The sequence below is a fragment of the Panthera leo genome, chromosome C2, assembly GCF_018350215.1.
Source record: "Panthera leo isolate Ple1 chromosome C2, P.leo_Ple1_pat1.1, whole genome shotgun sequence".
NCBI lineage: Eukaryota > Metazoa > Chordata > Mammalia > Carnivora > Felidae > Panthera > Panthera leo.
Genome location: NC_056687.1, coordinates 129,054,972 through 129,082,139, shown reverse-complemented (window position 1 = coordinate 129,082,139; position 27,168 = coordinate 129,054,972). Strand labels below are relative to the sequence as shown.

Genomic DNA, 27,168 nt, shown 5'->3' with positions numbered 1-27,168 from the left:
TTATTTCTACCCAATCAGGGTGAGAACAATGTTATCAGTCATTTGCAGGCAGATAGCAGAAGTGGATTTTTCCTAACCTCATCCTACCCTCTTACACCTCCTGCTGTGGAACTATCATATGGCTGCAGGGTCGGTCCACCTTCAGAGAGCAGTGGACAGGGAAGCCAGTATGTTTTTTACTTTCAATGTCCAAGTTTACAGTAGGGTGGATATAACCTAGGACTGAACTCTGGACACTTTCTGAACCTGCTATGCCACGGTCTCCCCAAATAATTGGGGCGTAAGGAAAAAGGAAAATGGTTAGAGATAATTATTCATTCCTCCCTTTCAGTCTCACTGTGTTAAACTCATACTTCTGTTTTAACTCTTATCATACTCTGGGTGGTGTTTATATATCTCCCTCCACCCACCCATGAGCGGTCTAAGACTCTCAGGACTGTTTTAACCATTTTCATAATGTAGTATGGTCCCTGGAATATAGTAGGTGGTAAATAAGTGTTTGAAAAATTATTAAATGAATGAATCTTGGATTATATGTGACAATACTACCATTTTGTTTAAAAAACCCCATTCATCTGTTCAGTTCAGCCACATTGTGTGTATGGCAGGTGCAAGGGTGAAGGAAAGCATCTGCTTTAAAAAACAGCAACATCCCCACTATTGCCTAATGCCTTGGAACATTTTCCAGGTCTGTGTCACTAAAATCAGGGAAGGAATCTGGGAGATGAGATTGAGGCTCTTTGCTGAGAAAGATAAATATTGTTCTCTAAGCAGGTGACACATTGCAGCATGAGTTTATTGATGCCTAGAGCCTGTGACAGCCTGGCTGTGACTGGCAGAGCTTTACTGGATCTTGTCTCTGCCAGACAGGATCCCAAGATTTCACAGAAAAGCTCTCTTGAGGAAGTGGAGGAGGAAAATCCTGGAAGTGGCAGAAACCCAACTTCCAATTCCTCCTTCACCCGTAGGTTTAACTTCTGAGCAGCTTTGCTAATCACATACGAACATCTTTTGGGAGAGATTTTACTTACCCATTCCTTTGCTTGTTTAGCCTCATTTTTATTGGCTTCTTTTAAGGCAAAGAAAAAGTTCAAATAATCCTTATCAAAGCTCGCAGGCACACAAAGTGAAGGCCCAGAACCCTCTATTCAGCCTTCACCCAAAACGGCATCCATCTAAGAACCATCCTAGGAATGAATGCTTAATTGCGAATACAGCATGCTTCTAGGGTGTGATCAGGATTTCTGGGAGAAAGGGTTATAGGACAGTGCGTGTTTACATCCTCTCCACATAGAGAAGATTAAAACTAAAATTCCCCACATGGAGGAACTGATGCTAGGGAAGATGCAATAAGGGTTCTCTAAGGAATGAGTTTCCTGTCTTTTCATCCTTTGCATTTAGCAGTTTTGCTTTTGAAAAGAAACTATCATGATAATGTGAAGGAGGAAAAGGAACAATAAAAATGCCATGAATACCTCCAGCTATTTACCTACCCTAAAACAGGCCGGGGCAGCCAGGTACACACAATTCCCTTCCTGAAGACAACTTTTTAAAAATAAGTAAGTTGTCTATAGATAAAAGCTTTCTCTTCAGCAGCTCCACTTCTCGCGTGGAAGCCTTTGGTTAAGTAGCTGTGCTCCAAGGACACTTCTGTGTTGCTGTGGACAGCAGCTTGGACCAGGAGGTTCCATGGGGGAGGCAGAGAGGTGGGGAGGAAGCTCCATGCATTTGCACAAACAAGATATAAAGGGAATATGTTTTGCTTGATCTGTGAGTTATAGTTAATTTTCTTAAAAAAAAAAAATCCTTTTCCAGAATTATGTAGGAGAAAGTCTTGCACAATAAAACCATATGGTTTTACAGGAAAGTGATCAGATAGAGCATAACTTGTGTTTTTCTTTTTCTTTCTTATTGCTGCTGCTAGTGTATTTGCTTTGTTTTGTTGCTCTTGAGAAAATAAAATACTGTGTCTTCCAACTATAATTCAGCCCTTTCTAGAGAATGGAGCTTGCCTTGTTGGCCTTACTGGATTCTAACTCATGCTTTCTATGCTAACCAGGTTGTACCATTTTTGTTTTGTTTTGTTTTAATGTGTTCAATTCCATTAAAATTAATGAAAAGATAAATTTTTTAATGTTTTAATAACTTATTCTTGAGAGAGAGACAGAAACAGAGCACAAGAAGGGGAGGGCCAGAGAGAGGGAGACACAGAATCCGAAGCAGGCTCCAGGCTCTGAGCTCTCAGCACAGAGTCCCACACAGGGCTCCATCCCACAAACCGCGAGATCATCACCTCAGCCCATGACCTGAGCCGTAATAGGATGTTTAACTGACTAAGGCACCCAGGCACCCCTGAACAGATAATTTTTTAACAAAACATATCAGGTTGGGGGAAGAAAAGAATCCCTTTTTAAAAAAATTTTTTAAGTTTATTTATTTATTTATTTAGAGAGAGACAGACACCGTGCAATTGGGGGAGGAGAAGAGAGAGAATCCCAAGCAGGCTCTGTATCATCAGCACAGAGCCTGACATGGGGCTCAAACTCACAAAACCGTGAGATCATGACCTGAGCCAAAACTGAGAGTTGGACACTTAACTGACTAAGCCACCCAGGTGCCCCAAGAATCCCTTAAAAGTATGATATTTGAGATTCACTTCAAAATAAAACCTTAGAGATGGGAAGTAGACAAGGGCATATATTAGGCAAGATATATTAGGCAAGGGGGATAAAAGGGATCCTTAAGTAATCATTATAATTTTATAATGCCTGGAATTTACCTCAAAGTTATGTGGAAATGGTGGGAAGTGGATGGGGGTTTAGATGAAACAAGACTATCCAGGAGTTGATAACCACTGGCATGTGTAAGGTTTATAATATTAGTATGCCTACTTTTATATAGACATCTTTGTAATTAAAAAGTGAAAGTTATACACATGTCTGTCAGCCCTTAGATATGGAAGAAATCACAGTAGATCTGAAATAAATCAGGCTTAAGGCTACTAAAAGGAAGATACTGATATTTAGTGTGGAGTGGTTTCTTTATTTGGGGGTGTTCACTATTCAGTGTCTCATTGGTAATGAGTAAAAATTCTAGAATAAAGAAACACCTGGCTATGGATTCGATCCAGACTTAATAGGTCTCTTCCATTGCTGGTTATGTTATGGGGCAGTTTACCATACTAATGAAGCATTCCTCTGATGAGACATTCTAATAGAGGCAGAGAAACTAGACAAATGACTCTATTTCCTAAAACCAACAACAAAACATCCAGTGCAGACTGCAGTGTGTGTTGAATAGCCAAAATATTGCCTTTCTTCACTTTTTAGAACCTTCTAGGGAACATAAGACATATGGGATCTGCCCTTAGCTACTGTATTAGTGCCATTTATACATTGCATGCTACATGTACACAGCGCCCTCCAAGGACCCATATGGATTATCATTTCTTTCTCTTCTGGTTTCCCCAGAAGTATGACCACCTGTGTTCCACGATGTACATACTTACCTGGGGACAAACCTAATTAAATCTCAAGAATCAGAGGAAGCACTCTTATTAATATTTGTCAAAGGAATTCTAGTGATGGAGGATGGGGAAGTCTCAAGATCCAAGAAATCAGACTAGAAGTCAATCTGTGTCAGAAACACATTCAGAAACTTTGAATTCAGTTTCCTGACTGGCAGCTTTGAATCATGATCTTCCGGATGAGTCAGGATCCTAAGAGGGGACTGAGGTATTCAGTTTGCCACTGGAATAGCCACTCCCTGTATTAGGAAAAGCAGTGTATGAAAGAAGTTTGGAAAATGGTTTCTTCGTGGAATCATCTCATCTCTTGGAGAGGTGAGGAAACTACACATTCAACATAGGCTAGAGATCCCACTAGGAATAATTCTGTTGAAGAGAGATGCTGAATATCTGGAAAAGTCTCTCTGTGACTCCTGCTATAGCCATGACCAAAATTGACAAGAGAGAACTTTTTGAAATCCAGGCACCAACTGTGAATTGACCCATTCATTCCCACTAGCTCTAAAGGATAGTATGATCACCAAACAGGAAAAATTGGAACACTTGGAATACATAGTCAGGAGACACCAACATTGAAGTATAGAGATCAGAGATCTCCATTTCAACTTAAACACTCTCTAGAGGGGAGTAAATTAAATAATGTTTGACTAGGATCCTTCTGCCGCTATGGTAATCAGCCTTATTTGGAAATTCTTGTAGCCCTGAGCTTAAATTTAGAGTCAGGTTCTGATGTATTTCAAGACTTTCTAAAGATGGTAGAAAAAAAAGGAAACCTCTACATCTTAAAGCCCTTCAATATTATGCATTATCAGTCACTACATTCAGTCTTCTTCCTATCCTTTAAGCTGATTAGTAACACTGCACAGCATGTTCCTGTAACCAAGGAACCATTAGGAAAGTCAGTGACCATTAGTGTCACTTTTTACAAACTATTTCAGGAAGATAGAGAAAGCAGAGAAAACATGGAGTCTATCCCCTTCAGATCCCTGAGCATTTGCCATAGAATCAAACTACCTCCTCATTCCCTGACATTCCCTGACACTTACCCATCAAGACCATATCTGAGGCAAGTTTTGAATGACTGCATATGCCATGACAGCAAGGCCCTAGAAAACTCTCCCTGGGTGCAACACGTCTCTTTGCAGGATAAGGTTCTTTTCTCTGGGAGCCTTTGGGGGGTTTTGTCAGGCCTGTAATTCTGTCCACTATGGTATCCAATAGCCACATGTGGCTATTAAATTTAAATTTTAATTAATTAAAAAGTCAACTCTCCAGTAATACTAGCTACATTTCAGGTGTTCAACAGCCATATGTGGCTGGTGGCTACCTTATTGAACAACAGAGATATAGAACATTTTCATTATTATAGATCTTGTGGATAGCACCACTCTATACTATGGGTCAGTAAACTATGGCTTATCAGCCATATTCAGCCCACATTCTGTGACTGAATCAACTTTTCTTGGAAAACAGCCATGCCCATTCTTTTACATATTATCAATGGCTGCTTTCATACTACATGGACAGGGTTGAATAGCTTGCAACAGAGACCATCTGGCCCACAAAGTCGAAAATATTTGCTATCTGGACCTTTATAGAAAGTATTTGCCAAACTTGCTCTATATTCTTTGCCCCCCCCCCAAAAAAATGTACATGGCTACATACAAAGTTTTATACACAATTTTAGGAAATAAGTGAACCCACTTACTTCCATCCATGTAAACCAAACTCAGGTTACAAGCTTCTCTGCTAGTTCCATTTTTCTAGAATCTCCAGATGCCATTTCCATACTACTGATATCCATAAATGCTAGATTGATATTTCAAAATATTAAAAACACCTTAAAAACTAATGCCACTACAGAGTTTCAGGTTTTACTGTATGTGCCCCTTTCATATAGAATCAGTGATGCTGAGTTTCACTGACAAGCCCACCATCATTTAAGAATCAGGCTATTGCCTCCACTTAATATAAATCTTTTCCTACTTTTTTTTAAAAATGTTTATTTATTTTGAGAGAGAGAGAGAGTGAGGACCAAGCTGGGAGGAACAGAGAAAGCGGGGCTCAATCTCACAAACTGTGAGGTCATGACCTGAGCTGAGATCAGGAGTTGGACGCTTAACCAACTGAGCCACCCATGTGCTGCTTTCCTACTTTTAATTCTTCCTCTAAGAGTCTAATTCAGTGACTTTTTTGTTAGACTTACTACCTAAGCGTTTATGTATAGAAAGTTGTCAAAATCCTAAATACTTCCCATCTTTTCTAGTCCTTGAGATCTTTATTACTAAAACACCTTCATTTAGGCTTCTCCTTCCTCTAGCTATTCCATTCATTCTCAAATATGTGCACGTCCTGCTGTCATCACACTTAGGGGGTTGCCCTCTTAAGGTTCTATAGCACATCTTTGCAGTTTTTGTTATGTGTTGGTTGGAAGAGAATTTGTCTACACGTATGGACACACACACATCTAGAAATTCTCTAAGTTTAGCTTAAGTACTTGGTTCAATTAGCCAAGAGGACAAAATATTGTCTAAAGCCACAGGATGAGGGACTCACCAGAGGGAGAATATGATAGTTATTCTCCTTCTAGTCCCAGAATTTCTTAGAGTAACACAGCAGATGACACTGCACCCTGGTCTTTCCAGGTCTAAAAAGCTCAAGTCTTGCTTGATAACAGCTTTCATCACCATCCAGAGAGAATGTCTAACAGTCTTTGTGCTTCTGTTCAAGGGACTTTTGACAAATATTAGGTCCTCCTTTATTATTTTTTTTTTTTTTGCAAGGCACAAACATCTTCATTCAATCTGTCATTCATTCTTTTTTATTTATTTTTTTTTAGTTTATCAATTACCTGCTATTTCCAGGAACTCTCCTGGATGTTAGAGATATGCCAGTGAATACAACAAAAAAAGTATTACCTTGGTGGTGCTTCATTCCACTGGATACTGAAATTAATTTTTAAAAATAGACATATAATATGAACTGAGGTAGTGATAAGTCTCATAGAAAAAAGTAATAATGTTTAAAAATTAGGTAAATATGGGGCGCCTGGGTGGCTCAGTCGGTTGGGCGTCCGACTTCGGCTCAGGTCACGATCTCGCGGTCCATGAGTTCGAGCCCCGCGTCGGGCTCTGTGCTGACAGCTCAGAGCCTGGAGCCTATTTCAGATTCTATGTCTCCCTCTTCCTATGACCCTCCCCTGTTCATGCTCTCTCTCTCTCTGTCTGTCTCAAAAATAAATAAATGTTAAAAAAAAATTTTTTTTTTAAATTAGGTAAATAATATGAAAGTAGTAATATGTAGTAAGTAATATGAAGGGTGATAAGATGCACTTTTATATGTGGGATAGTCACAGAAGGCATCTCAGATAACATCACAGCAGAAACCAACGTCAAGTTCACAAGGAGTCTTTGAGGCACTGACAACAGGTTCAAAGACCCTGAGGAGAGAGGTTGGTGTGTTGGAGGAACAACATGCAAGTCAGTGTAGCTAGAGCAGAGTGGGGAAAAGGGAAGAAATACAGTCAGAGAAAAGGTTGATGGCCGTTGTTAAGACTTGCTTTTTTGCTCTAGGTAAGCTGGAAGTCATAGAGGGTTTTCAGCAGAGAAGTGATTTGTTATCACATGTTTAATATTATCTTTCTCTGAATGATATTTTGCCCCTTATTTTTAAGCCTTCTGGGAAACACCATTATCTCTCAGCCCACTCCAGACTGATTTAATGTTCCTTTTATCTCGGTCACCCAGGCACTGATTTGGATCTGAGGACCGCAGTCCCAAATCTAGTTCCCCTGGCCCCACCACCTTCACCAACCTGTTTGCCCTTTATTCTAGTGTTGCTACAGGAATCAGCCACATGGAGAAGTAACTGGAAAGCACCGCCTCAGCGAATGCCACATTTTTCTCATTCTACCCCTGACTTCCCATGTAGGATATCTGTGAGGGCCACTAAGCCCTTCTGTTGCATACACACTCCTGACATGTGCAGGTTAACATCCAAGAGGCAGGCACCCTTTGACTAATGAGGGACAGAACCAATGCATAGATTCTGCCTCTTGTGTACCTTGGAAGGTACATTCTACACAGCTCCTCCAAGGATCCCCAGCATGATTATGCCCCAATTGACCATGGTGGCAATCAGCTCAGTAACATACCCTTGGATGTTCTTTCTCTCCTTTTCTTTTTATCTCCAGTCCCCTACAACTGTGTTCCCTGACATCACTGTGCACAATAAACTACCTACATTTAAGCCACATCTCAGACTACTATTTTTTGGAAATCAGGGTTAAAACACCCTGTTCTTGTTTTACTTTCCTTACTTTGCTCCTGCCTTTTCATTAAAAAAAAAAAAAAAAAAATCAAATAATCTTAGAGTCAGAGAGACCTTTAGAGAATATCCATTTCTATACCTTTTGGTTACAGATAAGTAAACAGAGATCCACAAAAAATATGTCTCTGCTATAACTTATCTTTCTGGTGGAAAAGATGAGTAAGTAGAGAATCAAAAACATGTAAAAAACAATAGAGCTTGGCAGGCAGTTCCAAAGTCAAGAATAAGACTTTTTTTTTTTAAGTTTTTTTTTTTTTTTTTTTTTTTTTTGAGAGAGAGAGAGAGTACATGTGAGCAGGGGAGGGGTAGAGAGACAGAGAGAGAGACAGAATATTAAGTAGGCTACATGCTGTGGAGCCCAATATGGGGCTCAATCCCACAACCATCAGATCATGACCCGAGCTGAAATCAAAAGTTAAACACTTAGCCAACTGAGCCACCCTAATGCCCCAAGGATAAGACTTTATAACAGAAAAAAAGAGAGCTAACCTCTGGCATGACATAAAAGGAATTGGTGCCTTCCAGGAGTTGAAGAAATAGTTATACAATTTTGTAATAAATTATAAGTGTTTATGGATAGTCAAAGTTTGGAGGCAACTGCATTTTTCTGAAGAGTTTAGTTTCTTAGTAAGTCCATGTATGTATTTTCACTCACAAGGTTCCATGCTGGTGCTTTGGAGGAGTCAAAGAGCCTTCTGAGATAGCTACCAGCAGGCTGGGAGCAGGAGATTGAGCTTCTAGTTATATTTTGGGCATTAATTGATTCTGTGAACGTGAGCAAGTGACTTTCTCTCTCTTGGGCTGTGAGTTGGTTCCTTGTTCGTAAAATGACTATTCATCTTATCTTTTTTTTTTTTTAATTTTTTTTTAACGTTTATTTATTTTTGAGACAGAGAGAGACAGAGCATGAACAGGGGAGGGGCGGAGAGAGAGGGAGACACAGAATCTGAAATGGGCTCCAGGCTCTGAGCTGTCAGCACAGATCCCGACGCGGGGCTCGAACTCACGGACCGTGAGATCATGACCTGAGCCGAAGTCAGATGCTTAACTGACTGAGCCACCCAGGCGCCCCTCATCTTATCTTTTGAAGTGGCTTTGGAGCTCATCTCCATTTTGCAGGTCTAAAGAAATGAAGTTCTTGAAAGTCATTGATGTAGAATAAAATCTGGCACTGTAACTTGTTCTTCCTGATCCTCAATCTATGGATGAGTTTTGAAATTCTTCCAGTCATAAAACCTTGTCATTCCATGATCAAAGTATAAGACAGTATTTCTGCTCCATAGGATCCCATAAATTAAGGAGACACTTAATGCTTAACTATAATAATAGTTATTACAAGACAACAAATGAGCACCTGTAAGTAGAACAATAGTCTCACCTCTTTGGCCATTCAGAGGAGCAAGTTGTCAGGAAAATCACTGGTATTTGACCTGAGCTTTGAAAAAATGGATAGATATAAAAGATCATTATGGATGAAGGAAAGCAGCAAGAGCAAAGTCCTGGACATGATCAGCCAGGAGGACATTGACGAAATCTATCCTTCAGGAGCAGATGGTGAGGTAGAGTTTATGAATTGTGGTCCTCAGAGACAGGGAATTCTTCTGAAGTTATCTATCTATAGTGAGGCAATCTGACTGACTTCACTGTGTAACAGAGAGAAGTAGAATGTAGAAACAATGACCAAGATCTCTTATAATTAATTATATGTTATTTTCTGATTTGTCCTCAAGCAGTTTTATTTTTAAATGACATTTTAAGCATAACTGATGCACAATGTCCCTGGCACCAGTGCTAGTTAGATAATTCAATTGGTGGAATAATGAAGAACAATTGGTATTTTTTGCTGGTAGTTCTTTGGAACAGATTGCTTAAATAAGTACAATTGTTTATAAAAAGAAATGGGTGAGGTCAACCTTGCTTGATAAATTTCCTGTTGTAAGTAGGATTGGTGGAAAGGTGAGAGAAAGATTAAAAGTTTCGTGTTTAGGGGTGCCTGGCTGGCTAGAGCATGTGACTCTTGATCCCAGAGTCGTGAGTTCAGGCCCCACGTTGGGTATGGAGCCTACTTTAAATAAATAAATAAAGTATTTTTTTAATAAAATAAAAAGTTTTGTGTTTAGCATGGATAATTAAAGAAATGTAATTATGGCAGGACAATAGCAGCATATATACTTTAAAAACAAATAAGGAAACATCAAAACAACAAACAATAAAATAGAAATCACAAAGCAGGATGAGAGAAATAAGACCTAACATTTATGTCAATAAATATAACTAAAGTCTCTATTAGATAATAAAGACTTTCACCTAAAACAAAATATAGCTATTTTCTCTATTCACCTAAAACATGATGACACAAAAGATTCAAAAATATGAGGATAGAGAAAAATTGAGCAAAAATAAAGCAGAAATATATTTTTATTGAACCTAATGGGAGTCCTCTCTGCTTCCTGGATTTTGATGTCTGTGTCTTTTCCAAGTTAGGAAAGTTTTCCACTATGATTTGCTCACATAACCCTTCTACCCCTATTTCTCTGTCTTCCTCTTCTGGGACTCCTATGATTCTGATGTTCCTTTTTCTTTTTTAAATTTTTTTTTTTAATGCTTGTGTATTTTTGAGACAGAGAGAGACAGAGCATGAATGGGGGAGGGTCAAAGAGAGGGAGACACAGAATCCGAAACAGGCTCCAGGCTCCAAGCTGTCAGCACAGAGCCCGATGCGGGGCTCGAATTCACGGACTGCGAGATCGTGACCTGAGCCGAAGTCGGCCACTCAACTGACTGAGCCACCCAGGCGCCCCTCTGATGTTCCTTTTTAATGAGTCACTGATTTCTCTAATTCTTAAATCATGCTCTTTTGCCTTAATCTCCCTCTTTTTTTCTGCTTCATTATTCTCTGTAAGTTTGTCTTCTATATCGCTGATTCTATTCTGCCTCATCCATCCTTGCCGCCACAGCGTCCATCCATGATTGTAGCTCAGTTATAGCATTTTTTATTTCATCCTGACTAGTTTTTACTTCTTTTATCTCCACAGAAAGGGATTCTAATCTATTTTCGACTCCAGCTAGTATTCTTATTATCATGATTCTAAATTCTGGTTCAGACATCTTGCTTGTATCTCTGTTGGTTAAGTCCCTGGCTATCATTTCTTCCTGCTCTTCCTTTTGGGGTGAATTCCTTTGTTTTGTCGTTTTGAAGGGAGAAAAGGAATTAATTATATATAAAAAATTAAAATTAAAAAAATTAAAATTAAAAAATTTAAAAAACACACAAAAAATCGAATAAATGATGCTAGATCCTAGGTGTCTTTTGGTCTGGCTGTTGAAAGTGGCTTGATAGATTAGAGAAAAAAGGGGGGAAAATTTTTTTTTAAAAGGAAATCATTGGAAAATTTGAAAAAAATGAATACACTGAAGTAGACTAAAATGAAATGATGGGAGTAAAATAGAATTTGAAAAAATTTACACAGAAGTAAAGAATATAGTAGAAAAAATTTAAAATATTTTTAATAAAAATTAAAAATAAAAATTTTTTCTCTTTCTGCTGAATTCTGTGGTTCAGGTTGTGCAGATTGTTGTGTTAATCCTCAGATAAGTTTTGTAGGTGTGCAGGATGGTTTAGTGTTGGTCTGACTGTATTTCATAGACACGAGACACACAAAACACTTCCTTGCTGTTCCACCATCTTGGCTCCCTCCCCCAGAAATATATTTTTAAGTCAAAAAAGTAAATAAAGGAAGCAAAATAACACAGGAGTGGCAATAGTAATGTTAGTTAAAATAAAACTTAAGGGATAAAAGTTTTCAGTGGGAAGATTGTTTTATAAAAATTGTGACCTACAATGAATGTATAATGTACTATAACATAACACAGAAATATGGAGAGCAAAGCTGTTAGAAGACAAAGAAGACCTGAAAAGAAACCATTATTATGGAAAAAATTAGCACACCATATTTAGTCTTTAGTAAATCATGGAGTCAAAACTAAATAGAATGTAAATATGCTTAATAAAGTTCATCTGATAACTATATATCAAATTTTGTACCTTATAGATGATATCTTCATATATCCATGGATCATTTATTAAAAATTATTATTAAAAAAAGCCTTGCTAAATTCAAAAAAGGTAAATTTTATTCTTAATATAATAAAAGTAGTGTTAGAAATAAAAAAATAAAAATTTAAACCAAATCTCACAGCCATTAAATCAACCTAAATATCAGACATTAAGGAAAGTGAAAAGTTCAAATGCAGATTGCATAGAAAATAACGGTCATACAAAAACTTATGTCAAAGTTTATGGCTGAAAGGAGATTAAAATATTTTACAGAAGTAGTCATATGTAAAGGTTGAAGGAGTGTGATTGAAAATAAATTGTTTAATGTTTATTTATTTTTGAGAGAAACAGAGTAGGGGAGGGGCAGAGAGATAGGGAGAGAGAAAGAATCCCAAGCTGACAGCACAGAGCCCAATGCAGGGCTTGAACTCAAGAGTTTTGAGATCCTGACCTGAGCCAAAACCAAGAGTCAGATGCTTAACCGCTTAACCAACTGAGCCACCCAAGCAACCCAACAATAAATTCTGAATACAAAAGCAAAATGAAAATCCTTAAGGCTCAATTCAGGCAAATCCATACCTTTAAAAGCTTTCATCATTTAGTAAGGAAGAAAGAAGATAAACAAAGACTGGCAGAGGGGATGGAGAACCATCTATCATGCTAGTAGATGTCAAAAGAAAGCTGAAGTAGCCATACTTACATCAGACAAACTAGATTTTAAAACAAAGACTGTAATAAGAGATAAAGAAAGGCATTAATTCATATTAAAGGATCTATACATCAAGAATATCTAACAATTATAAATACTTATGCCCCCAACTTGGTAGCATCCAAATATATAAATCAATTAATCACAAACATAAACTCATCAAAGATAATGCCATTATTGCCCATTAATACCATTAACATCCCACTTACAGCAATGGACAGATCATCTAAGCAGAAAATCAACAAGGGAACGATGGCTTTGAATGACACATTGGACCAGATGGACTTCACAGACATATTCAGAACATTTCATCCTAAAACAGCAGAATATGCATTCTTCTTGTGTGCACATGAAACATTCTCCAGAATGGGTCACATACTGGATCACAAATCAACCCTCAACAAGTGCAAAAAGATCAAGATCTTACCATGCATGTTTTCAACACTATGAAACTTGAAGTCAACCACAAGAAAAAATTTAGAAAGCCCTCAAATACATGGAAGTTAACATCCTACTAACGAATGAATGGGTTAACTAGGGAATTAAAGAAGAAACAAAAAAATACATGTAAATAAATGAAAATGAGAATGTGACAATCCAAACCTTTTGGTATGCAGCAAAAGCAGTTCTAAGAAAGAAGTGTATTGCAATTCAGGCCTATCTCAAGAAGCAAAAAAAGTCCCAGATGTACAATCTAACCTTCTACCGAAAGGAGCTAGAAAAGAAACCAGCAAATAAAGCCTAAAGCCAGAAGAAGAAGGGAAATAATAAAGATCAGAGCAGAAAAAAAAAATGACATATAAACAAACAAACAAACAATGGAACAAATCAATGTAACTAAGGGCTGGCTCTTTGAAAGTATTAACAAAATTGATAAAGCCCTACCCAGACGTATCAAAAAAAAAGAGAGAGAGAAAGAGAAAGGACCCAAATAGATAAAATCATGTAGGAAAGGGAAGAGATCACAACCAACACCAAGAAATACAAACAAGTATAAGAGAATACTATGAAAAATTGTATGCCAACAAACCAGGCAATCTTGAAGAAATGGATGAATTTCTAGAAATTCACAAACTCCCAAAACTGAAACCGGAAGAAATAAAAAATTTGAACAGACCCATAACCAGCAAAAAATTGAATCGGTAATCAAAAATCTCCCAACAGGGATGCCTGGGTGGCTCAGTCGGTTAAGCATCTGACTTCAGCTCAGGTCATGATCTCGCAGTTTGTGGGTTCGAGCCCCACATAGGGCTGTGTGCTGACAGCTCAAAGGCTGGAGCCTGCTTCACATTCTGTGTCTCCCTCTCTCCCTGCCCCTCCCCTACTCATTCTCTCTCTCTCTCTCTCTCTCTCTCTCTCTCTCTCTCTCTGTCTTTGAATAATAAATAAATATTAAAAAATAAAATAAAAAAAAAATCTCCCAACAAACAAGAGTCCTGGGCCAGATGGCTTCCTAGGGGAATTCTATCAGGCATTTAAAGAAAAGTTAATACCTTTCTTCTCAAACTGTTCCAAAAAATAGAAATGGAAGGAATACTTCCAAACTCATTCTACAAGGCCAGCATTACCTTGATTCCAAAACCAGACAAAAATCCCATCAAAAAAAAGGAGAATTACAGGCCAGTATCTCTGATGGACATGGATACAAAAATACTCAACAAAATATTAGCAAATTGAATTCAGCAGTACATTAGGGGTGCCTGGGGGTAAGTGTCAGATTCACTTTCGGCTCAGGTCATGATTTCATGGTTCATGAGTTTGAGTCCCACATCAGTCTCTACACTGACAGTATGGAGTCTGCTTGAGATTCTCTCTCTGCCCCTACCTGCTTATGCTCTCTTTCTCTCTCTCAAATAAATAAATAAACCTTTAAAAAAAGTAGATTAAAAGAATTATTCATCACAATCAAGTGGGATTTATTCCTGGGCTGCAGGGCTGGTTCGATATACACAAATCAATCAATGTGATACACCGCATTAATAAAGGAAAGAATAAGAACCGTATGATCCTGTCAATAAATGCAGAAAAAGCACATGACAAAATATAGCATCAATTTTTGATTAAAACCCTCAAGAAAGTAAGGATAGAAGGAACATACGTCAACACCATAAGGGCCATATACAAAAGGCCCACAAATAATATCATCCTCAGTGGGAAAAAAACTGAGAGCTTTTCCCCTACAGTCAGGAACAAGACAAAGATTCCACCCTCACCATTACTATTCAATATAGTACTAGAAGTGTTAGCCTCACCAGTCAGACAACAAAAAGAAATAAAAGGCACTCAAGTCAGCAAGGAAGAAGTCAAACCTTTTCTATTTGCAGATGATGTGATACTCTATGTAGAAAACCTGAAAGATGCCACCAAAAACTTTCTAGAACCAATACATGTATTCAGCAAAGTTGCAGGATATAAAATCAACATGCAGAAATCTGTTGCATTTTTATACACCAATAATGAAGCAGCAGAAAAAGAAACCAAGGACCCAATCCCATTTGCAGTTGCACCAAAAACAATAAGATACCTAGGAATAAATCTAAATGAAGAAGTAGAAGATCTATACTCTGAAAACTATAGAACAGTTATGAAAGATATTGAAGAGGATTGGAGGAAATAGAAAAGCATTCCATGATCATGGATTGGAAAAACAAACTTTGTTAAAATGTTTATACTACTCGAAGAAATCTACACATTTAATAGAATCCCTATCCAAATACCAACAGCATTTTTCACAGAGCTAGAACAAACAATCCTAACCTTTGTATGGAGCCACAAAAGACCCCGAATAGCCAAAGCAATCCTGTGAAAGAAAAACAAGACTGGAGGCATAATGATTCCAGACTTTAAACTATGTTATAAAGCTATAGTCATCAAAACAGTATGGTACTGGCACAAAAACTGACACATAGACTAATGGAAGAGAATAGAAAACCCAGAAATGGACCCACAAGTATTTGGTTGATTCATCTTTGACAAAGGAGGCAAGAATATTCAATGGAAAAAAGACAGTCTTTTCAACAAATGGTGTTGTGAAAACTGGATGGCAACATGCAAAAAAATGAAACTGGGCCACTTTCTTACACCATACACAAAAATAAATTCAAAATGGATGAAAGACCTAAATGTGAAACAGGAAACCATCAAAACTGTAGAGAACACAAGCAGCAACGTCTTTGGCCTTGGCCAGAGCAACTTCTTACTAGACACACCACTGAAGGCAAGAGAAACAAAAGCGAACATGAACTATTGGGACCTCATCAAGATAAAAAGCTTCTGCACAACAAAGGAAACAGTCAACAAAACTAAAAGGCAACTGATGGAATGGGAGAAGATATTTACAAATGCCCTATCTGATAAATGGTTAGTATCCAAAATCTATAAAGAACTTACCAAACTCAACACCCAGAAAACAAATAATCCAGTGAAGAAATGGGCAGAAGACATGAATAGACACTTTTCCAAAGACATCCAGATGCTAACAGACACATGAAAAGATGCTCAACATCACTCATCATCAGGGAAATACAAATCAAAACCATGAAAAGATACCACCTCACACCTGTCAGAATGGCTAAAATTAACAACAGGAGAAACAACAGGTGTTGGCAAGCATGCAGAGAAAGGGGAATCTTCTCACACTGTTGGTGGAAATGCAAACTGGCACAGCCACTTTATAGAACAATATAGAGCTTCCTCAAAAAACTGAAAATAGACCTTGCCCTACAACCCAGCAATTGCATTACTAGGTATTTACCCAAAGGGTACAAAAATAAAGATTCAAAGGGGTACATGCACCCCAATGTTTATAGCATTGTCAACAGTAGCCAAACTATGGAGAGAACCCAGATGTCCATCGATGGACGAATGGATAAATGTATATACACATACATGTATACACACACACACACACACACACACACACACACACACACTGGAATATTACTCAGCCATCAAAAAGAATGAAATCTTGCCATTTGCAAAGACATGGATGGGGCTAGAGTGTATTATACTAAGTGAAATAAGTCAGTAAGAGAAAGACAAATACCATATGATTTCACTCATGTGGAATTTAAGAAACAAAACAGCTGAACATATGGGGTGGGGAAGAACGAGAGGGAAATGAACCACAAGAAACTCCTAATGATAGAAAACAAACTGTGGATTGACAGAGGGGAGGTGGGTGGGAGATGGGCTAGTTGGGTGATGGATACTAAGGAGGGCACTTGTTGTGATGAGCACTGGGTTTTGTATGTAAGTGATGAATCACTGGATTCTCCTCCTGAAACCAATATTGACAAGTATGTTAACTAAAATTTAAATAACATTTTTTTTAAGTATGAACAGGCAAGAGTAGTAAAGACATTTTTTTTTTAATAAGAGTAATGAAGAGGGGCTTTCTCTGCCAAAAATCAAAACATGTCAAACATGTCATAAAGTAATACTAGTTAAAATATGTATTACAAGTCCAAAAAGTGGTCAAATTAGAAAAGCATACTACATAGCCCAGAAACAGTTTCTAGTATATTTAAGAATTTAAAATGTAATAAAAGTAGCAGTCCAAAAACTGGGGAGAGGATAACTTAATAAGTGTTATTGAGATAATTATTTGGAAACAATAAGTTAGAGATTCACCACACACATTATATGAAAGTAAGTTTCAAATGCATTCAACGGTTCATCCAAGATTCCCTAGGAAAACAGACCTTAAGGAGATTGGCTATATAGAAGGTTCAGTGCTGAGGCAATTAGTCTGCTGGAGCAAAAGGGTAGTCAGGCTGACATGTGGTCAACAAAGACAACTCAGCCCACACCAGGGGGAGCTGTGGAGCTGGAATTGCCCTTCAAAATTGTCCCAAATTAAGACAAGGGCCTTTGGACCCTGATGTCAACCAGATGTTGGATATGGGGTTCACACCAGAGTGTTGTAATCTTGGGTGAGACAGCTCCCTTTAGCTGAGAGAAATTCCAGGAGAGGAATTCAGCTATAAGCCAATCCACAACCAATACTCCCAGCTATTGGTGGACAAGAGCCTCAGTCTTGAAGACAGATCTGAGTGGCACACATATCCATTACATAGTGTAAAAGATGAAATTGTGAAACAAATAGAGGAAAATATTGATAAATATTCCTAAAATAGGACTCAGAAGGACTTTTTTGTGATACTTTCCAAATCAGACAAGAAGAGTTGTAAAACAGCGACTGTGACAATTGGTTTTATCAAGGTTGGGAGTATAGGTGGGAAGAGAAAGCAGTAGAAAAAGCCACTAGCATCTCTGTGGTCCAGGTGTGACTTCCCTTGCCTGCAAGGCTGGACATCTGGAGGACTGGCTTTTCCTTCCAGTAGCAATTTTCTCAAAGCCCTGAGAAATAGAGCATGCCTGCCTTGGCTTATGACCTGAACTGTTTGCTCCTATTAATTCACAGAATTAATTCACACTTGTGTCTGGTAGGAAGGGGCTGGTTTCAATCACCCAAAATATTTCAAACTCAGTATGCTTATAAGAAAGCATGATCTCCAGAAAATATTCCACTACCTCTCCTTACAATTACACATCACAGGTGGCCTCACCCCACTTTTGTGAGTCTGTTTTAAAAAATCAAGGAGCTGCTGAACATCTAGCATGGTGGACTTTTTTCCAGATGTGCTCTCTCAGTGTCCCATGTTGTCACTTGTTACTTTGTTCTGAACCCTTGGGAAGGCTGATGCATAGAGACTATGATGCTCTAAGAAGAAAGAAGGCATCCTCAGGGTTAATAATAATTATGATAATAGCAGCCACAGTGACTGTACCAGACACTGTGAGAAGCACTTTCATATATCATCTCACCAAATCATCCTAAGTCTCCACTTTACAGATGTAGGAAGTGAGAGTTAAAGTGACCAAGTTGCCCCAGGTGACACAGCTGGAAGCACTCTCTGGAGCCGCCTAGATGTAAATTAAGATCTCTTTGATTCCAAACACCTCACTCTTTGTACTACCTCCATTTCCTCTCGGGCCCCATTCAATGAGACAGGCTATGGAAACCACTTAACATGCAGCTCTAATTAGATCAGTGTTTCTGAGTCTTGGCTTCTCATTAGATTCATCAGAGAAGCTTCCAAAATCCTATTGTTTCTAGTGAAAAGCCAAGTTTGGGAACTATATATTAGATGCACACGAAAATACCCTAGAATACAAAATTGGTGTCTTCTTAAAAGCTAATGTTACCTCTCTTCCTAAACTTTGAGATTGCATCATTGGATATCCTGTGACTACTTTGAGAGTTTTGTTTACAATTTTATTTTCATGTTAACCTAACAGAAATGGTAACTAAACAAAAACACAGAACATAGAGGCTCTAGTTGGCCTAGAAATTTTAGGTGCTCAGGCACCTTGGTGGCTCAGTCAGTTAAGTGTCCTACTTCGGCTAAGGTCATGATCTCACAGTTGGTGAGTTCGAGCCCTGCCTCAGGCTCTGTACGGACAGCTCAGAGCCTGGAGCCTGCCTCAGGTTCTGTGTCTCCCTCTCTCTCTGCCCCTCCCCTGCTCACACTCTGTATTTCTCTCTCTCTCTCTCTCTCTCTCTCTCTCTCAAAAATAAACATTTAAAAAAAATTTTTTTAAGAAATTTTAGGCACTGCCATGCATCCTTATGTGTGATCGGGAGTTATAGCTCTGAACAAAATTAGAAGGCCTTGGTTCAAGTTTCAGCCCTACCACTTACTACCTATGTGATTTTTTTTTTCACCTATGTGATCTTGATCTTGAAATAACTCCTTGAACTAAAGGAGGCCAACTAGATATTTGAACAGCAGAATGACAGGCTGGGGTTTAGGGGGAACCTCTTTCCAGAATATTAGAAAACAAAAGACCAAGATGTTGTTCAAGGGCAACCAGGGTATTAATAATGCTACCTTCACCCACCCATTCCAATCTTCATGAAGTTCAAGATAAGGAGAGCAATCTGATGCTGATTTGGGCTTAAGAGTTAGGAGACCCTGTTTTTTGTAAGGGCTCCTTAAACTGGAGCATATACATCATTAGCCTTAGTTGTTCGAAAATGAAGACATAAGATGCGAGCCTGCAAGAGCAATGACATAACAAGAATCTGGTGTGACCTCAGATCTTGTAAAGATCCTATCCACTGGGGAAGTGGAAGCCCAGTGTCCCATGCCAAGGACTGCTGTATCTGCTTCTGCCCTGTGTATTCTACTCAACTCTCATTCAGTAACTTAGGACCTTAATTGACTTGGCATGTGGCATCTGTCCCAGCTCTATTACCTTCATGCTTCTAGATTGACAGAGAAGTCCTAGGTATGAGATTTGAATTGAGATAAAGGTTGTACAGTAAAAGGAAATGATCACTTCTTACACACTACAAACATGGAAGCAGCTTTGGAGCCAGCCAAGGACCTCGTTGTCTTCTCCAGTTGCAATGCTCAGACTCTCCCTTTCAGAAAAAGAACAGCATTGTGTCTTGCCTACCATCTAATTTAATCATACAGCCCATTTCCCAAACTTTCCTTCACAAGTACCAGACAGGCTCATGATCACTCCTACATTTTGTTCCTTGACATTCTGGAGAAGCATTGATTTACTTGTGTCCTTTAAGGTTGCTTAGCAATGAAACCATAGGAGGCAGGGCCAGCAGCATGGAATTTCACAGGTGGCTCTTGCTTCTCCCTGTTGCATTGGTTTCTACCCTCTGTTTCAATGCATTTAGTCTTTTTATTGCTCTGTAAAGTCTTGATCTCAGTTTTTATATTACAAGACTTATGTTTGCGCCTGTTCTCTTGTAAACCACCTTGAAAACATTTTGAAAGCATGAATGGCACACACCGTAGACAAGTTCTACCATTTCAGACTTCCATGTCTGTGGTGAGAGCATGGCATACACCACGTTAGGTGCATGCCAGTGAAGCTCGGAGCCAGGGACACATCTGGAAATTCACTCTCGTGTGGAGCCACCCAAGAAATCTGATCAGGCATCTGACAGACTTCTGCCATGCTAGAATAGGCACAGAAGGATGAGCTGGCATCCAGAATATCACATGGCAACCATCCCTATCCCTGGGGAAGCTTTGCCAGGAAGCTTATTTACTACAATGAATTGTATAGAACAGAAATATTAGGGTTTTGACATTGGGAGTTCTATCAGCACATTTGTGAAATGGCAGAGGATGAAAAGAACAGGAGCTTGGGATTAGACAAGACCTGGGTCTGAACCTCAGGCAAGAGAGACACAAGATTCATAACCAAGAGAGCGCACAGTGTAGTGTGGTGCTTTCCCTGACACGCCAACATGCACTCACATCTCACTAGATCCCTGCTCTTCCAGTCCTACCAAACAGAACCTGGCAAGCCCAGCTCAGAAAGGGGTTTATGGAGCCAGGCAGCCTCCTTAACTGTAGCAGAAGCCTGTCAGATCTTACTTTAAATGTCATGAAACCATTTTTTACAGGGATATAAATTTCTAAATTAGCTTTTTCCTTTACACGTTCCTTTGGCATATGTGCTAAGCACATGTTTAAAAAGAAACTAGCTATAGTTCAATTCTGATTTTCTTACTTTAAAATGATCAGCAGTTCATACTCTTATGCATAATTCATCATGTAAACCATACATCTTTTTTGAGTTCACAGGAGGGCAGACATGTGCGAAAATACAGTTTTGTGGGTCATACCAAGTTAGCACCTGCAGGAATCGCATAGTTGGACATGGGTCATACCAAGTTAGCACCTGCAGGAATCTCATAGTTGGACCTGTTACCATCCAGGTGACTCCAGTGCACAGGTTTTCAGCTGGAAGTATCTGAATATCACTGTGCAGCATTTGGAAATGGTTGTGAAGAAGAAAAATGTTACAACATCCTGCTTCAGGGCACTGGATTTTTTCTTTACCTACTAAAGTTTGAAATTAGGACTTTGTTTAAACACACATCTTCATGTAGGTTTATGTTGTTAGAAACACTTCTGTTCACTTTAACATCCCTGGAACTACAATGCATATTGCAGTTGCTGTCAGCCAGGCAGCACTCATGACAGTCATCATTGTCTGTGCACAGGTGAATGTTGGTTGCAGTTGTTCATCTCATCTCTCTATTTGAGGCAAATGCACCATTGGTACTATGCATGTTTAACTGCTGTTTAAAGAGTTTCCACACACACACACAAAGGTCACAAAGATTCACTGTGACAAAGCATGGAAACAAAAAGTTGCATTTGCAAAGGGCATTGAAGTAGGGCAGCAGGGCCGAAATTTGATATTTGTGGAAAAAATGTCCATGATTGTATGAATGGTCTCCATTCCATAAACCAAAGCAACAATTAAACTCTAGATGAAATCAAAAGAAGGAAAACACTTACATAACAGTTCAAATCGGGTTGTGTTTTTTTCCTGAGATGCTTGCAAAAGGATTGGCAATTACTTCATGATGTAAGTGAAGGGATATATGATAAATGTGTCTAGGTAAGTCTAAAGGAGCTCTTTTAATAAGTATAAAATAAAAATTATAATTGCAAGAAAGCATTGTGTCATACTTTGTATATTTGTTTCTTACTCATACATAAAACAATAGTATTTTACTTCTAGTTGATGGAATCTGGTACTTAAAACAATAGCTAAAATTTTCTTAGATAACTATTATATCTATTGCCCAACTGTTAATAATGGAAAACTTACAAAATTTACTCCCAGAATTACATGTCTGGCCACAACCTGATGCATCCTCAGATGGTTTTGACATGAACAACAAAGATTTCATGGTCTTACAGATGGAGATGCTAAAGCCCAGAATCCAAAAGTCTCCATTCAGTCAGTGGACATTTATTTAATCAAATGGACCATGAGAGTGTGAAACATGGATGCCCTTTTCCCAGTGTTCCATGTGGACACCTGGCTTAGAGGGGACAAGAGGGGAAGGAGAGGCAAAAAAAAAAAAAAAAAAGGAGAGGAAAAGCAGTTAGGAGGAACTTTAATTTCAGGCAGCTATTGATTTAGCCCTTAGCAGTGTTTATTTTCTTTAACCTCTGCTCCAGGACACCTTCTCCACAATTCCCTCTCACCTTTTCCTTCTCTCTCCATCCTCATCTTCTTCCTTTGTCTCTGTCCCCTCCTTCCCTCAATTGCTATCCTTCTGAACCTTGAGATGGCAGATTAATTGGGGTGGGGAAGGGAATGGGGCCTGTAGGGAGAAAGCACAAACAGCAGGCCTTGACAAAACACTTTAAAAACTTATAATTGCAAGTCCTTTACTATCTCAAATCCTAGATCAGGAGTTGCATACTACAGCCTGCTGCGTCTTTTGTAAATAAAGCTTTATTGAGTCACAGCCACACCCATTCATTTACATCTTGCCTAGGACAGCTTTCACACTACAATGACAGAATTGAATAATCCCAGCAGAGACCATATCCACAGAGCCTAAAGTGTTTACTAGTCTGTCTATATAATGTGCTTTCCCAAGAATATTCTGCAGAATTCTAGTTCTGCAAAGTTAAACAGATGTTGCTGGAAAGAAAAAGATTCTCAGGTCAAATATTTTTAGAAACTTTGCTTTTCAATTACAGGACTTCTTAGAGCCTTTAATACCTGAATGTGAATTGTGAATTTCTGAGGATTCGCTGAAGTATGCAGCATTTTCCCAAGTTTATTTGGGACCATTTTTCTTACACAGCTCTTGATGGGGATAGAGTTTCTCAGAACACACTTTAGAAAATATCCCTTTAACAATATCCAAGATACATTATTAAGTAAGAAAAGCAAGAGGTGTCCAGGACACATTCACCTGTATAAAGAGTGGGAAGGGAAAATGTAGTTAAGGGTTTGCTTGTGAGTGTTTCAATTATCTCTTGAAAGGTCCACAACTAATTGGTAACACTGCTTACTTTCAGGTGAGTTGAAGCTGGGAGGGAGACTTTTCACTGTATTTTCTGCATTTTGACTTTCAATCATACCGATATACTTTATTACCTAAATAATCAATTCATCTGTCAATCAACATAATTAAATTTTGAAACAAAAATGTAAGATGGTAAACCACTTTGGAAAACAGTTTGACAATTTTTAACAAAGTTAAATATATACTTAACCATATGTCCCAGCAGTTCTACTCCTAGGTATTTACCCTAGAGAAATGAGAACATATGTCCATACAAAGACTTGTAAACAAATGTTCATAGGAGCTTTATTCATAATAGTCCTAAACTGGAAACAACCCAAATGTTTATCATTAGATGAATGAATGCAAACTGGGGCATAGTCATGTAATGAAATACTACCCAGCCATAAAAAAGGAACAAACCACCGATGCAGCAAATGAATAAGTTTCACAGATGTTATGCTGAGTGAAAGCGAGAAACAAAACAAGAACAGAAGAAGCAAACCTGTAGTGATAGAAGTCAGATTATTGGTTGCCCAGAGTAGGTATAGGGGAGGAGATCTGACTGCAAAGGGACACAATGGAACCTTCCAAGGAGATGGAGATGTTCTTTATCTTCACTGAGGATACTTGTCATAAGTATACTTGTATACTTGTCATAAGTTTGTATACTTGTCATAACTCATCAATGTGTACACTTAAAATGTGTGGATTTAATTGCATATAAGTCACACCTCAATAAATTTAAATTTAAAAGGAGAGAAATAAATGTCTCCCTGAATCAATCAAAAGGGAGCCATGAAAAATGAAGGAATATTCAAGAATGAGAAGATGGAGTCAAGTTAGCCCTCCAGTATGATTGTACACAGGATAAGTCTCTGCCCTATAGTATGGGAACCCCAGAGAAATAGAAATGAGCAGACCCTCCCTGCATTGGTTCTCTGTTTGCTTCCTGGGTATTCTGATTTACAAACCAGCTCTGCAGGAGCAGAGCTACTCCACCTGGTTGAAGGTTCCTATTGGCCATGAGTGACACTGGTGACCCTGTCTCCCACATGCTGTGCACTGGATCATACTGTGCTTCATGCTGTCGCTGATGGTATTCCTTCTGTATCTGATGAGACCTTGCTAATTCAAAGGGTAGCTCCAATTGTCATTTGGGGTGTAACAGTTGGTGAAAATACAAGCAACACAGCTGACTTTGCTACAGCTCTGAAAGAGTATCCCAAATGGGTTGTCTCCTGCTTACAAACCAATTGAGCTCCAAAATAAAAGACAGCAAAGAAGCCATTTGACTCTTAGAATACATCTCATGATGGAAATGACATTATGGATGGTTAAATACATACATACATACATACATACGTACATACATACAAGCCAACATCTTAAAGTCCACCGGAATGTACTAAGATATTGCAACCCAAATCTAACCTCAAGGCAGCCTGTGTTCTTTTTTCCCATTTTCACTTCAGTGCCAAGTGTGTTTTCATACTGAGCATAGGAATCAGCTGTATCTGCAGACCTTTAAAAGGTAAATCTTTCTTACGACACAGTGAAAAACCCAGAGGCCGTCTTTGTTTACAGATGTCGATGTGTAATCTAGCAGATACGCTAGGCAGGGGTGCAGACCCACTGGGGACTGTAGCACATGAATGGGCTGTGTAGCCAAGGCTGGGTAGGATCTGACTCAGAATCTGCACACAGAGCAAGACAGACCTGGGCTTGCAGCTCAGCCCTGCCACATGCCAACTGTGAGATTTCAGCCAAACAACTTAAACTTCTTTGCGTGTTTCCTCATCTGTAAGGTAGCTATGGCAATAATACCTAGTTTGAAAGGTTATTACATAGGTTTAATGAGATAACATAGGGGTTCCGTTTACTATTACTGTGTAACAAACTTTCCCAAAACTTAGCAGCTTATAACAATGACACCATTAATTTTGTTCACAAACCTGCATTCTGGACAGGACTCAGTGGGGACTTCACTTGGCATCAACTGGGCTGAAATCACCTAAAGATTAGTTTACTCCCATTTGGCAGTCAATGCTGGAGAGACACCTACAGCTGGGGGCTTAAAGAGCTAGGGCTCCTGGGGCATGTCCATCTCTGTATGATCCATGGCAGCATCATCTTATTGCATGTTATTTTTTATGAAGTCATAGTGATGGGGTTTTGGAGTGATGGTGGGGGTCTGGAGCTGACAATTAAGAAAGAATTCTTGAGATGTCTTTGGTTCAAAAAGGTGATTTTATTAAAGCATAGGACAGGACCCTTGGGCAGAAAGAATTGCACAGGGGTTGTGAGGAGTGACTGATTATATACTATGGAGTTGGGGGAGGTAAAGGCAAAAGAGAGGACTCCACACAGATTTTCATATGCTAACGAGGATTCATAAGATACTGGAAGCCTAGCTATTGTCAAGTTAAGGTGGTTTTTTCTCTAGCAAAGCATTAACATTAAGATAGTAGGGAATTCCTGGAAGAATGTTTTACTCTGCCTATCTCAAGTATTTGTCTATTGGCTGCAGGTTATAAGGAAATTTGCCATTTCCTTCTCACATCACCACGAAGGGGGGTGTGTTGTTAGGGGTCCAGGAAACTGAGTATGGGTTTCTGGAGATTAGGCTTTTGATAAGATTGCCATTTTCTTATCATTTACTAAGACATTTGTAAACTGAAGACATGAGACTCATGTCCTGCATGATGGTGATCTCTATCAGTTAACCATTGTGTTTTTTTTTTTTTCTTTACTTTGTTCTTGGACACTCAGGAGTGCCGAGGGATGTCACACTTATCCCATCTAGGGTGGGGGCAGAGAAGGTTGTTAGCTTGTGCTTTGCCCCCAGCTTGCCTTATGCTTCCTCATTAATAGAACTTGGAACTCATAGTGTCACTTCTGCCACAGTCACAGGTTTACCCAGGTATAAGAGAACATAGACCTCATATCTCAATGAATGTCAGCATCACATTGTAGGAAGAACCTGTGGGATGATATTTTAGGGCAGTCTTGTTTGAAGACTACAATGTGGCATTGTAGCAAAGTATATAGCACAGAAGCTGAAATAGTAGGACCAAATAAATAATACCTTTTTGACCATTACTATTGCCACGACCACTGTCACTGCTACACTTCTATTATTATTATTATTATTATTATTATTATTATTATCATAATTGCCAGTAAACATGAGACACCTATCACTGCTAATATTCGGATGCTTGCCCTTCTTTTGGTAGGTGAAAGCCACAGACACAATGCCATTTCCAAGAAATCATGTAATGGAAACCTTGCACTGGCCCAAAACTTCTGCAGCATAATTGCATTAAGGGAAGTGAGGGAAGGTGATATCATTCATCATTGTGAATGGAGAGGTCTATGAATACACAAGCTGTAAAAAAAAAAAGTAGAAGAAGAAGAAGAAACCTGGGGAGCAGAGAGCAAAGACAGGTTTCCATATAAAGATGAGTTTGTTATGCACCTGCAACCTCCTCCCAGGTGATGATGTCCCATGGGGCCCCTTATCCCCAGCTCTCCTCTCCCCGAGGAAGAGTAATGCAGCATCAGCTTACTAAGTCCTTTAATTCACAATGTGTCATACCCACATCATAATGCGTGGACTTCTCTGGACTCATGTCCCTCTGTGTAGCCCCATTGAAGACCAAGGGCAGAATTTAGACTTCATT

General features: G+C 38.9%; 1 protein-coding gene and 1 long non-coding RNA gene across 13 annotated transcripts in view; one reads left to right on the top strand and one right to left on the bottom strand.

The window, feature by feature from the left end:
* TMEM108 (transmembrane protein 108) overlaps nt 1-27,168 on the top strand; it is a 363,999-nt gene that overhangs the window by 300,716 nt on the left and 36,115 nt on the right. The gene's annotated exons all lie outside the window — the stretch shown is intronic.
* On the bottom strand, nt 22,413-25,575 carry LOC122230191. 2 transcript variants are annotated; one of them, XR_006207334.1, is made up of 3 exons: nt 25,438-25,575; nt 22,668-22,786; nt 22,413-22,497 (listed from the first exon to the last, which is right to left on the bottom strand). It is a non-coding gene; the product is annotated as an uncharacterized LOC122230191 (long non-coding RNA). The 2 variants fall into 2 exon arrangements; XR_006207333.1 differs by lacking the exon at nt 25,438-25,575 and having other exon boundaries at nt 22,668-22,880.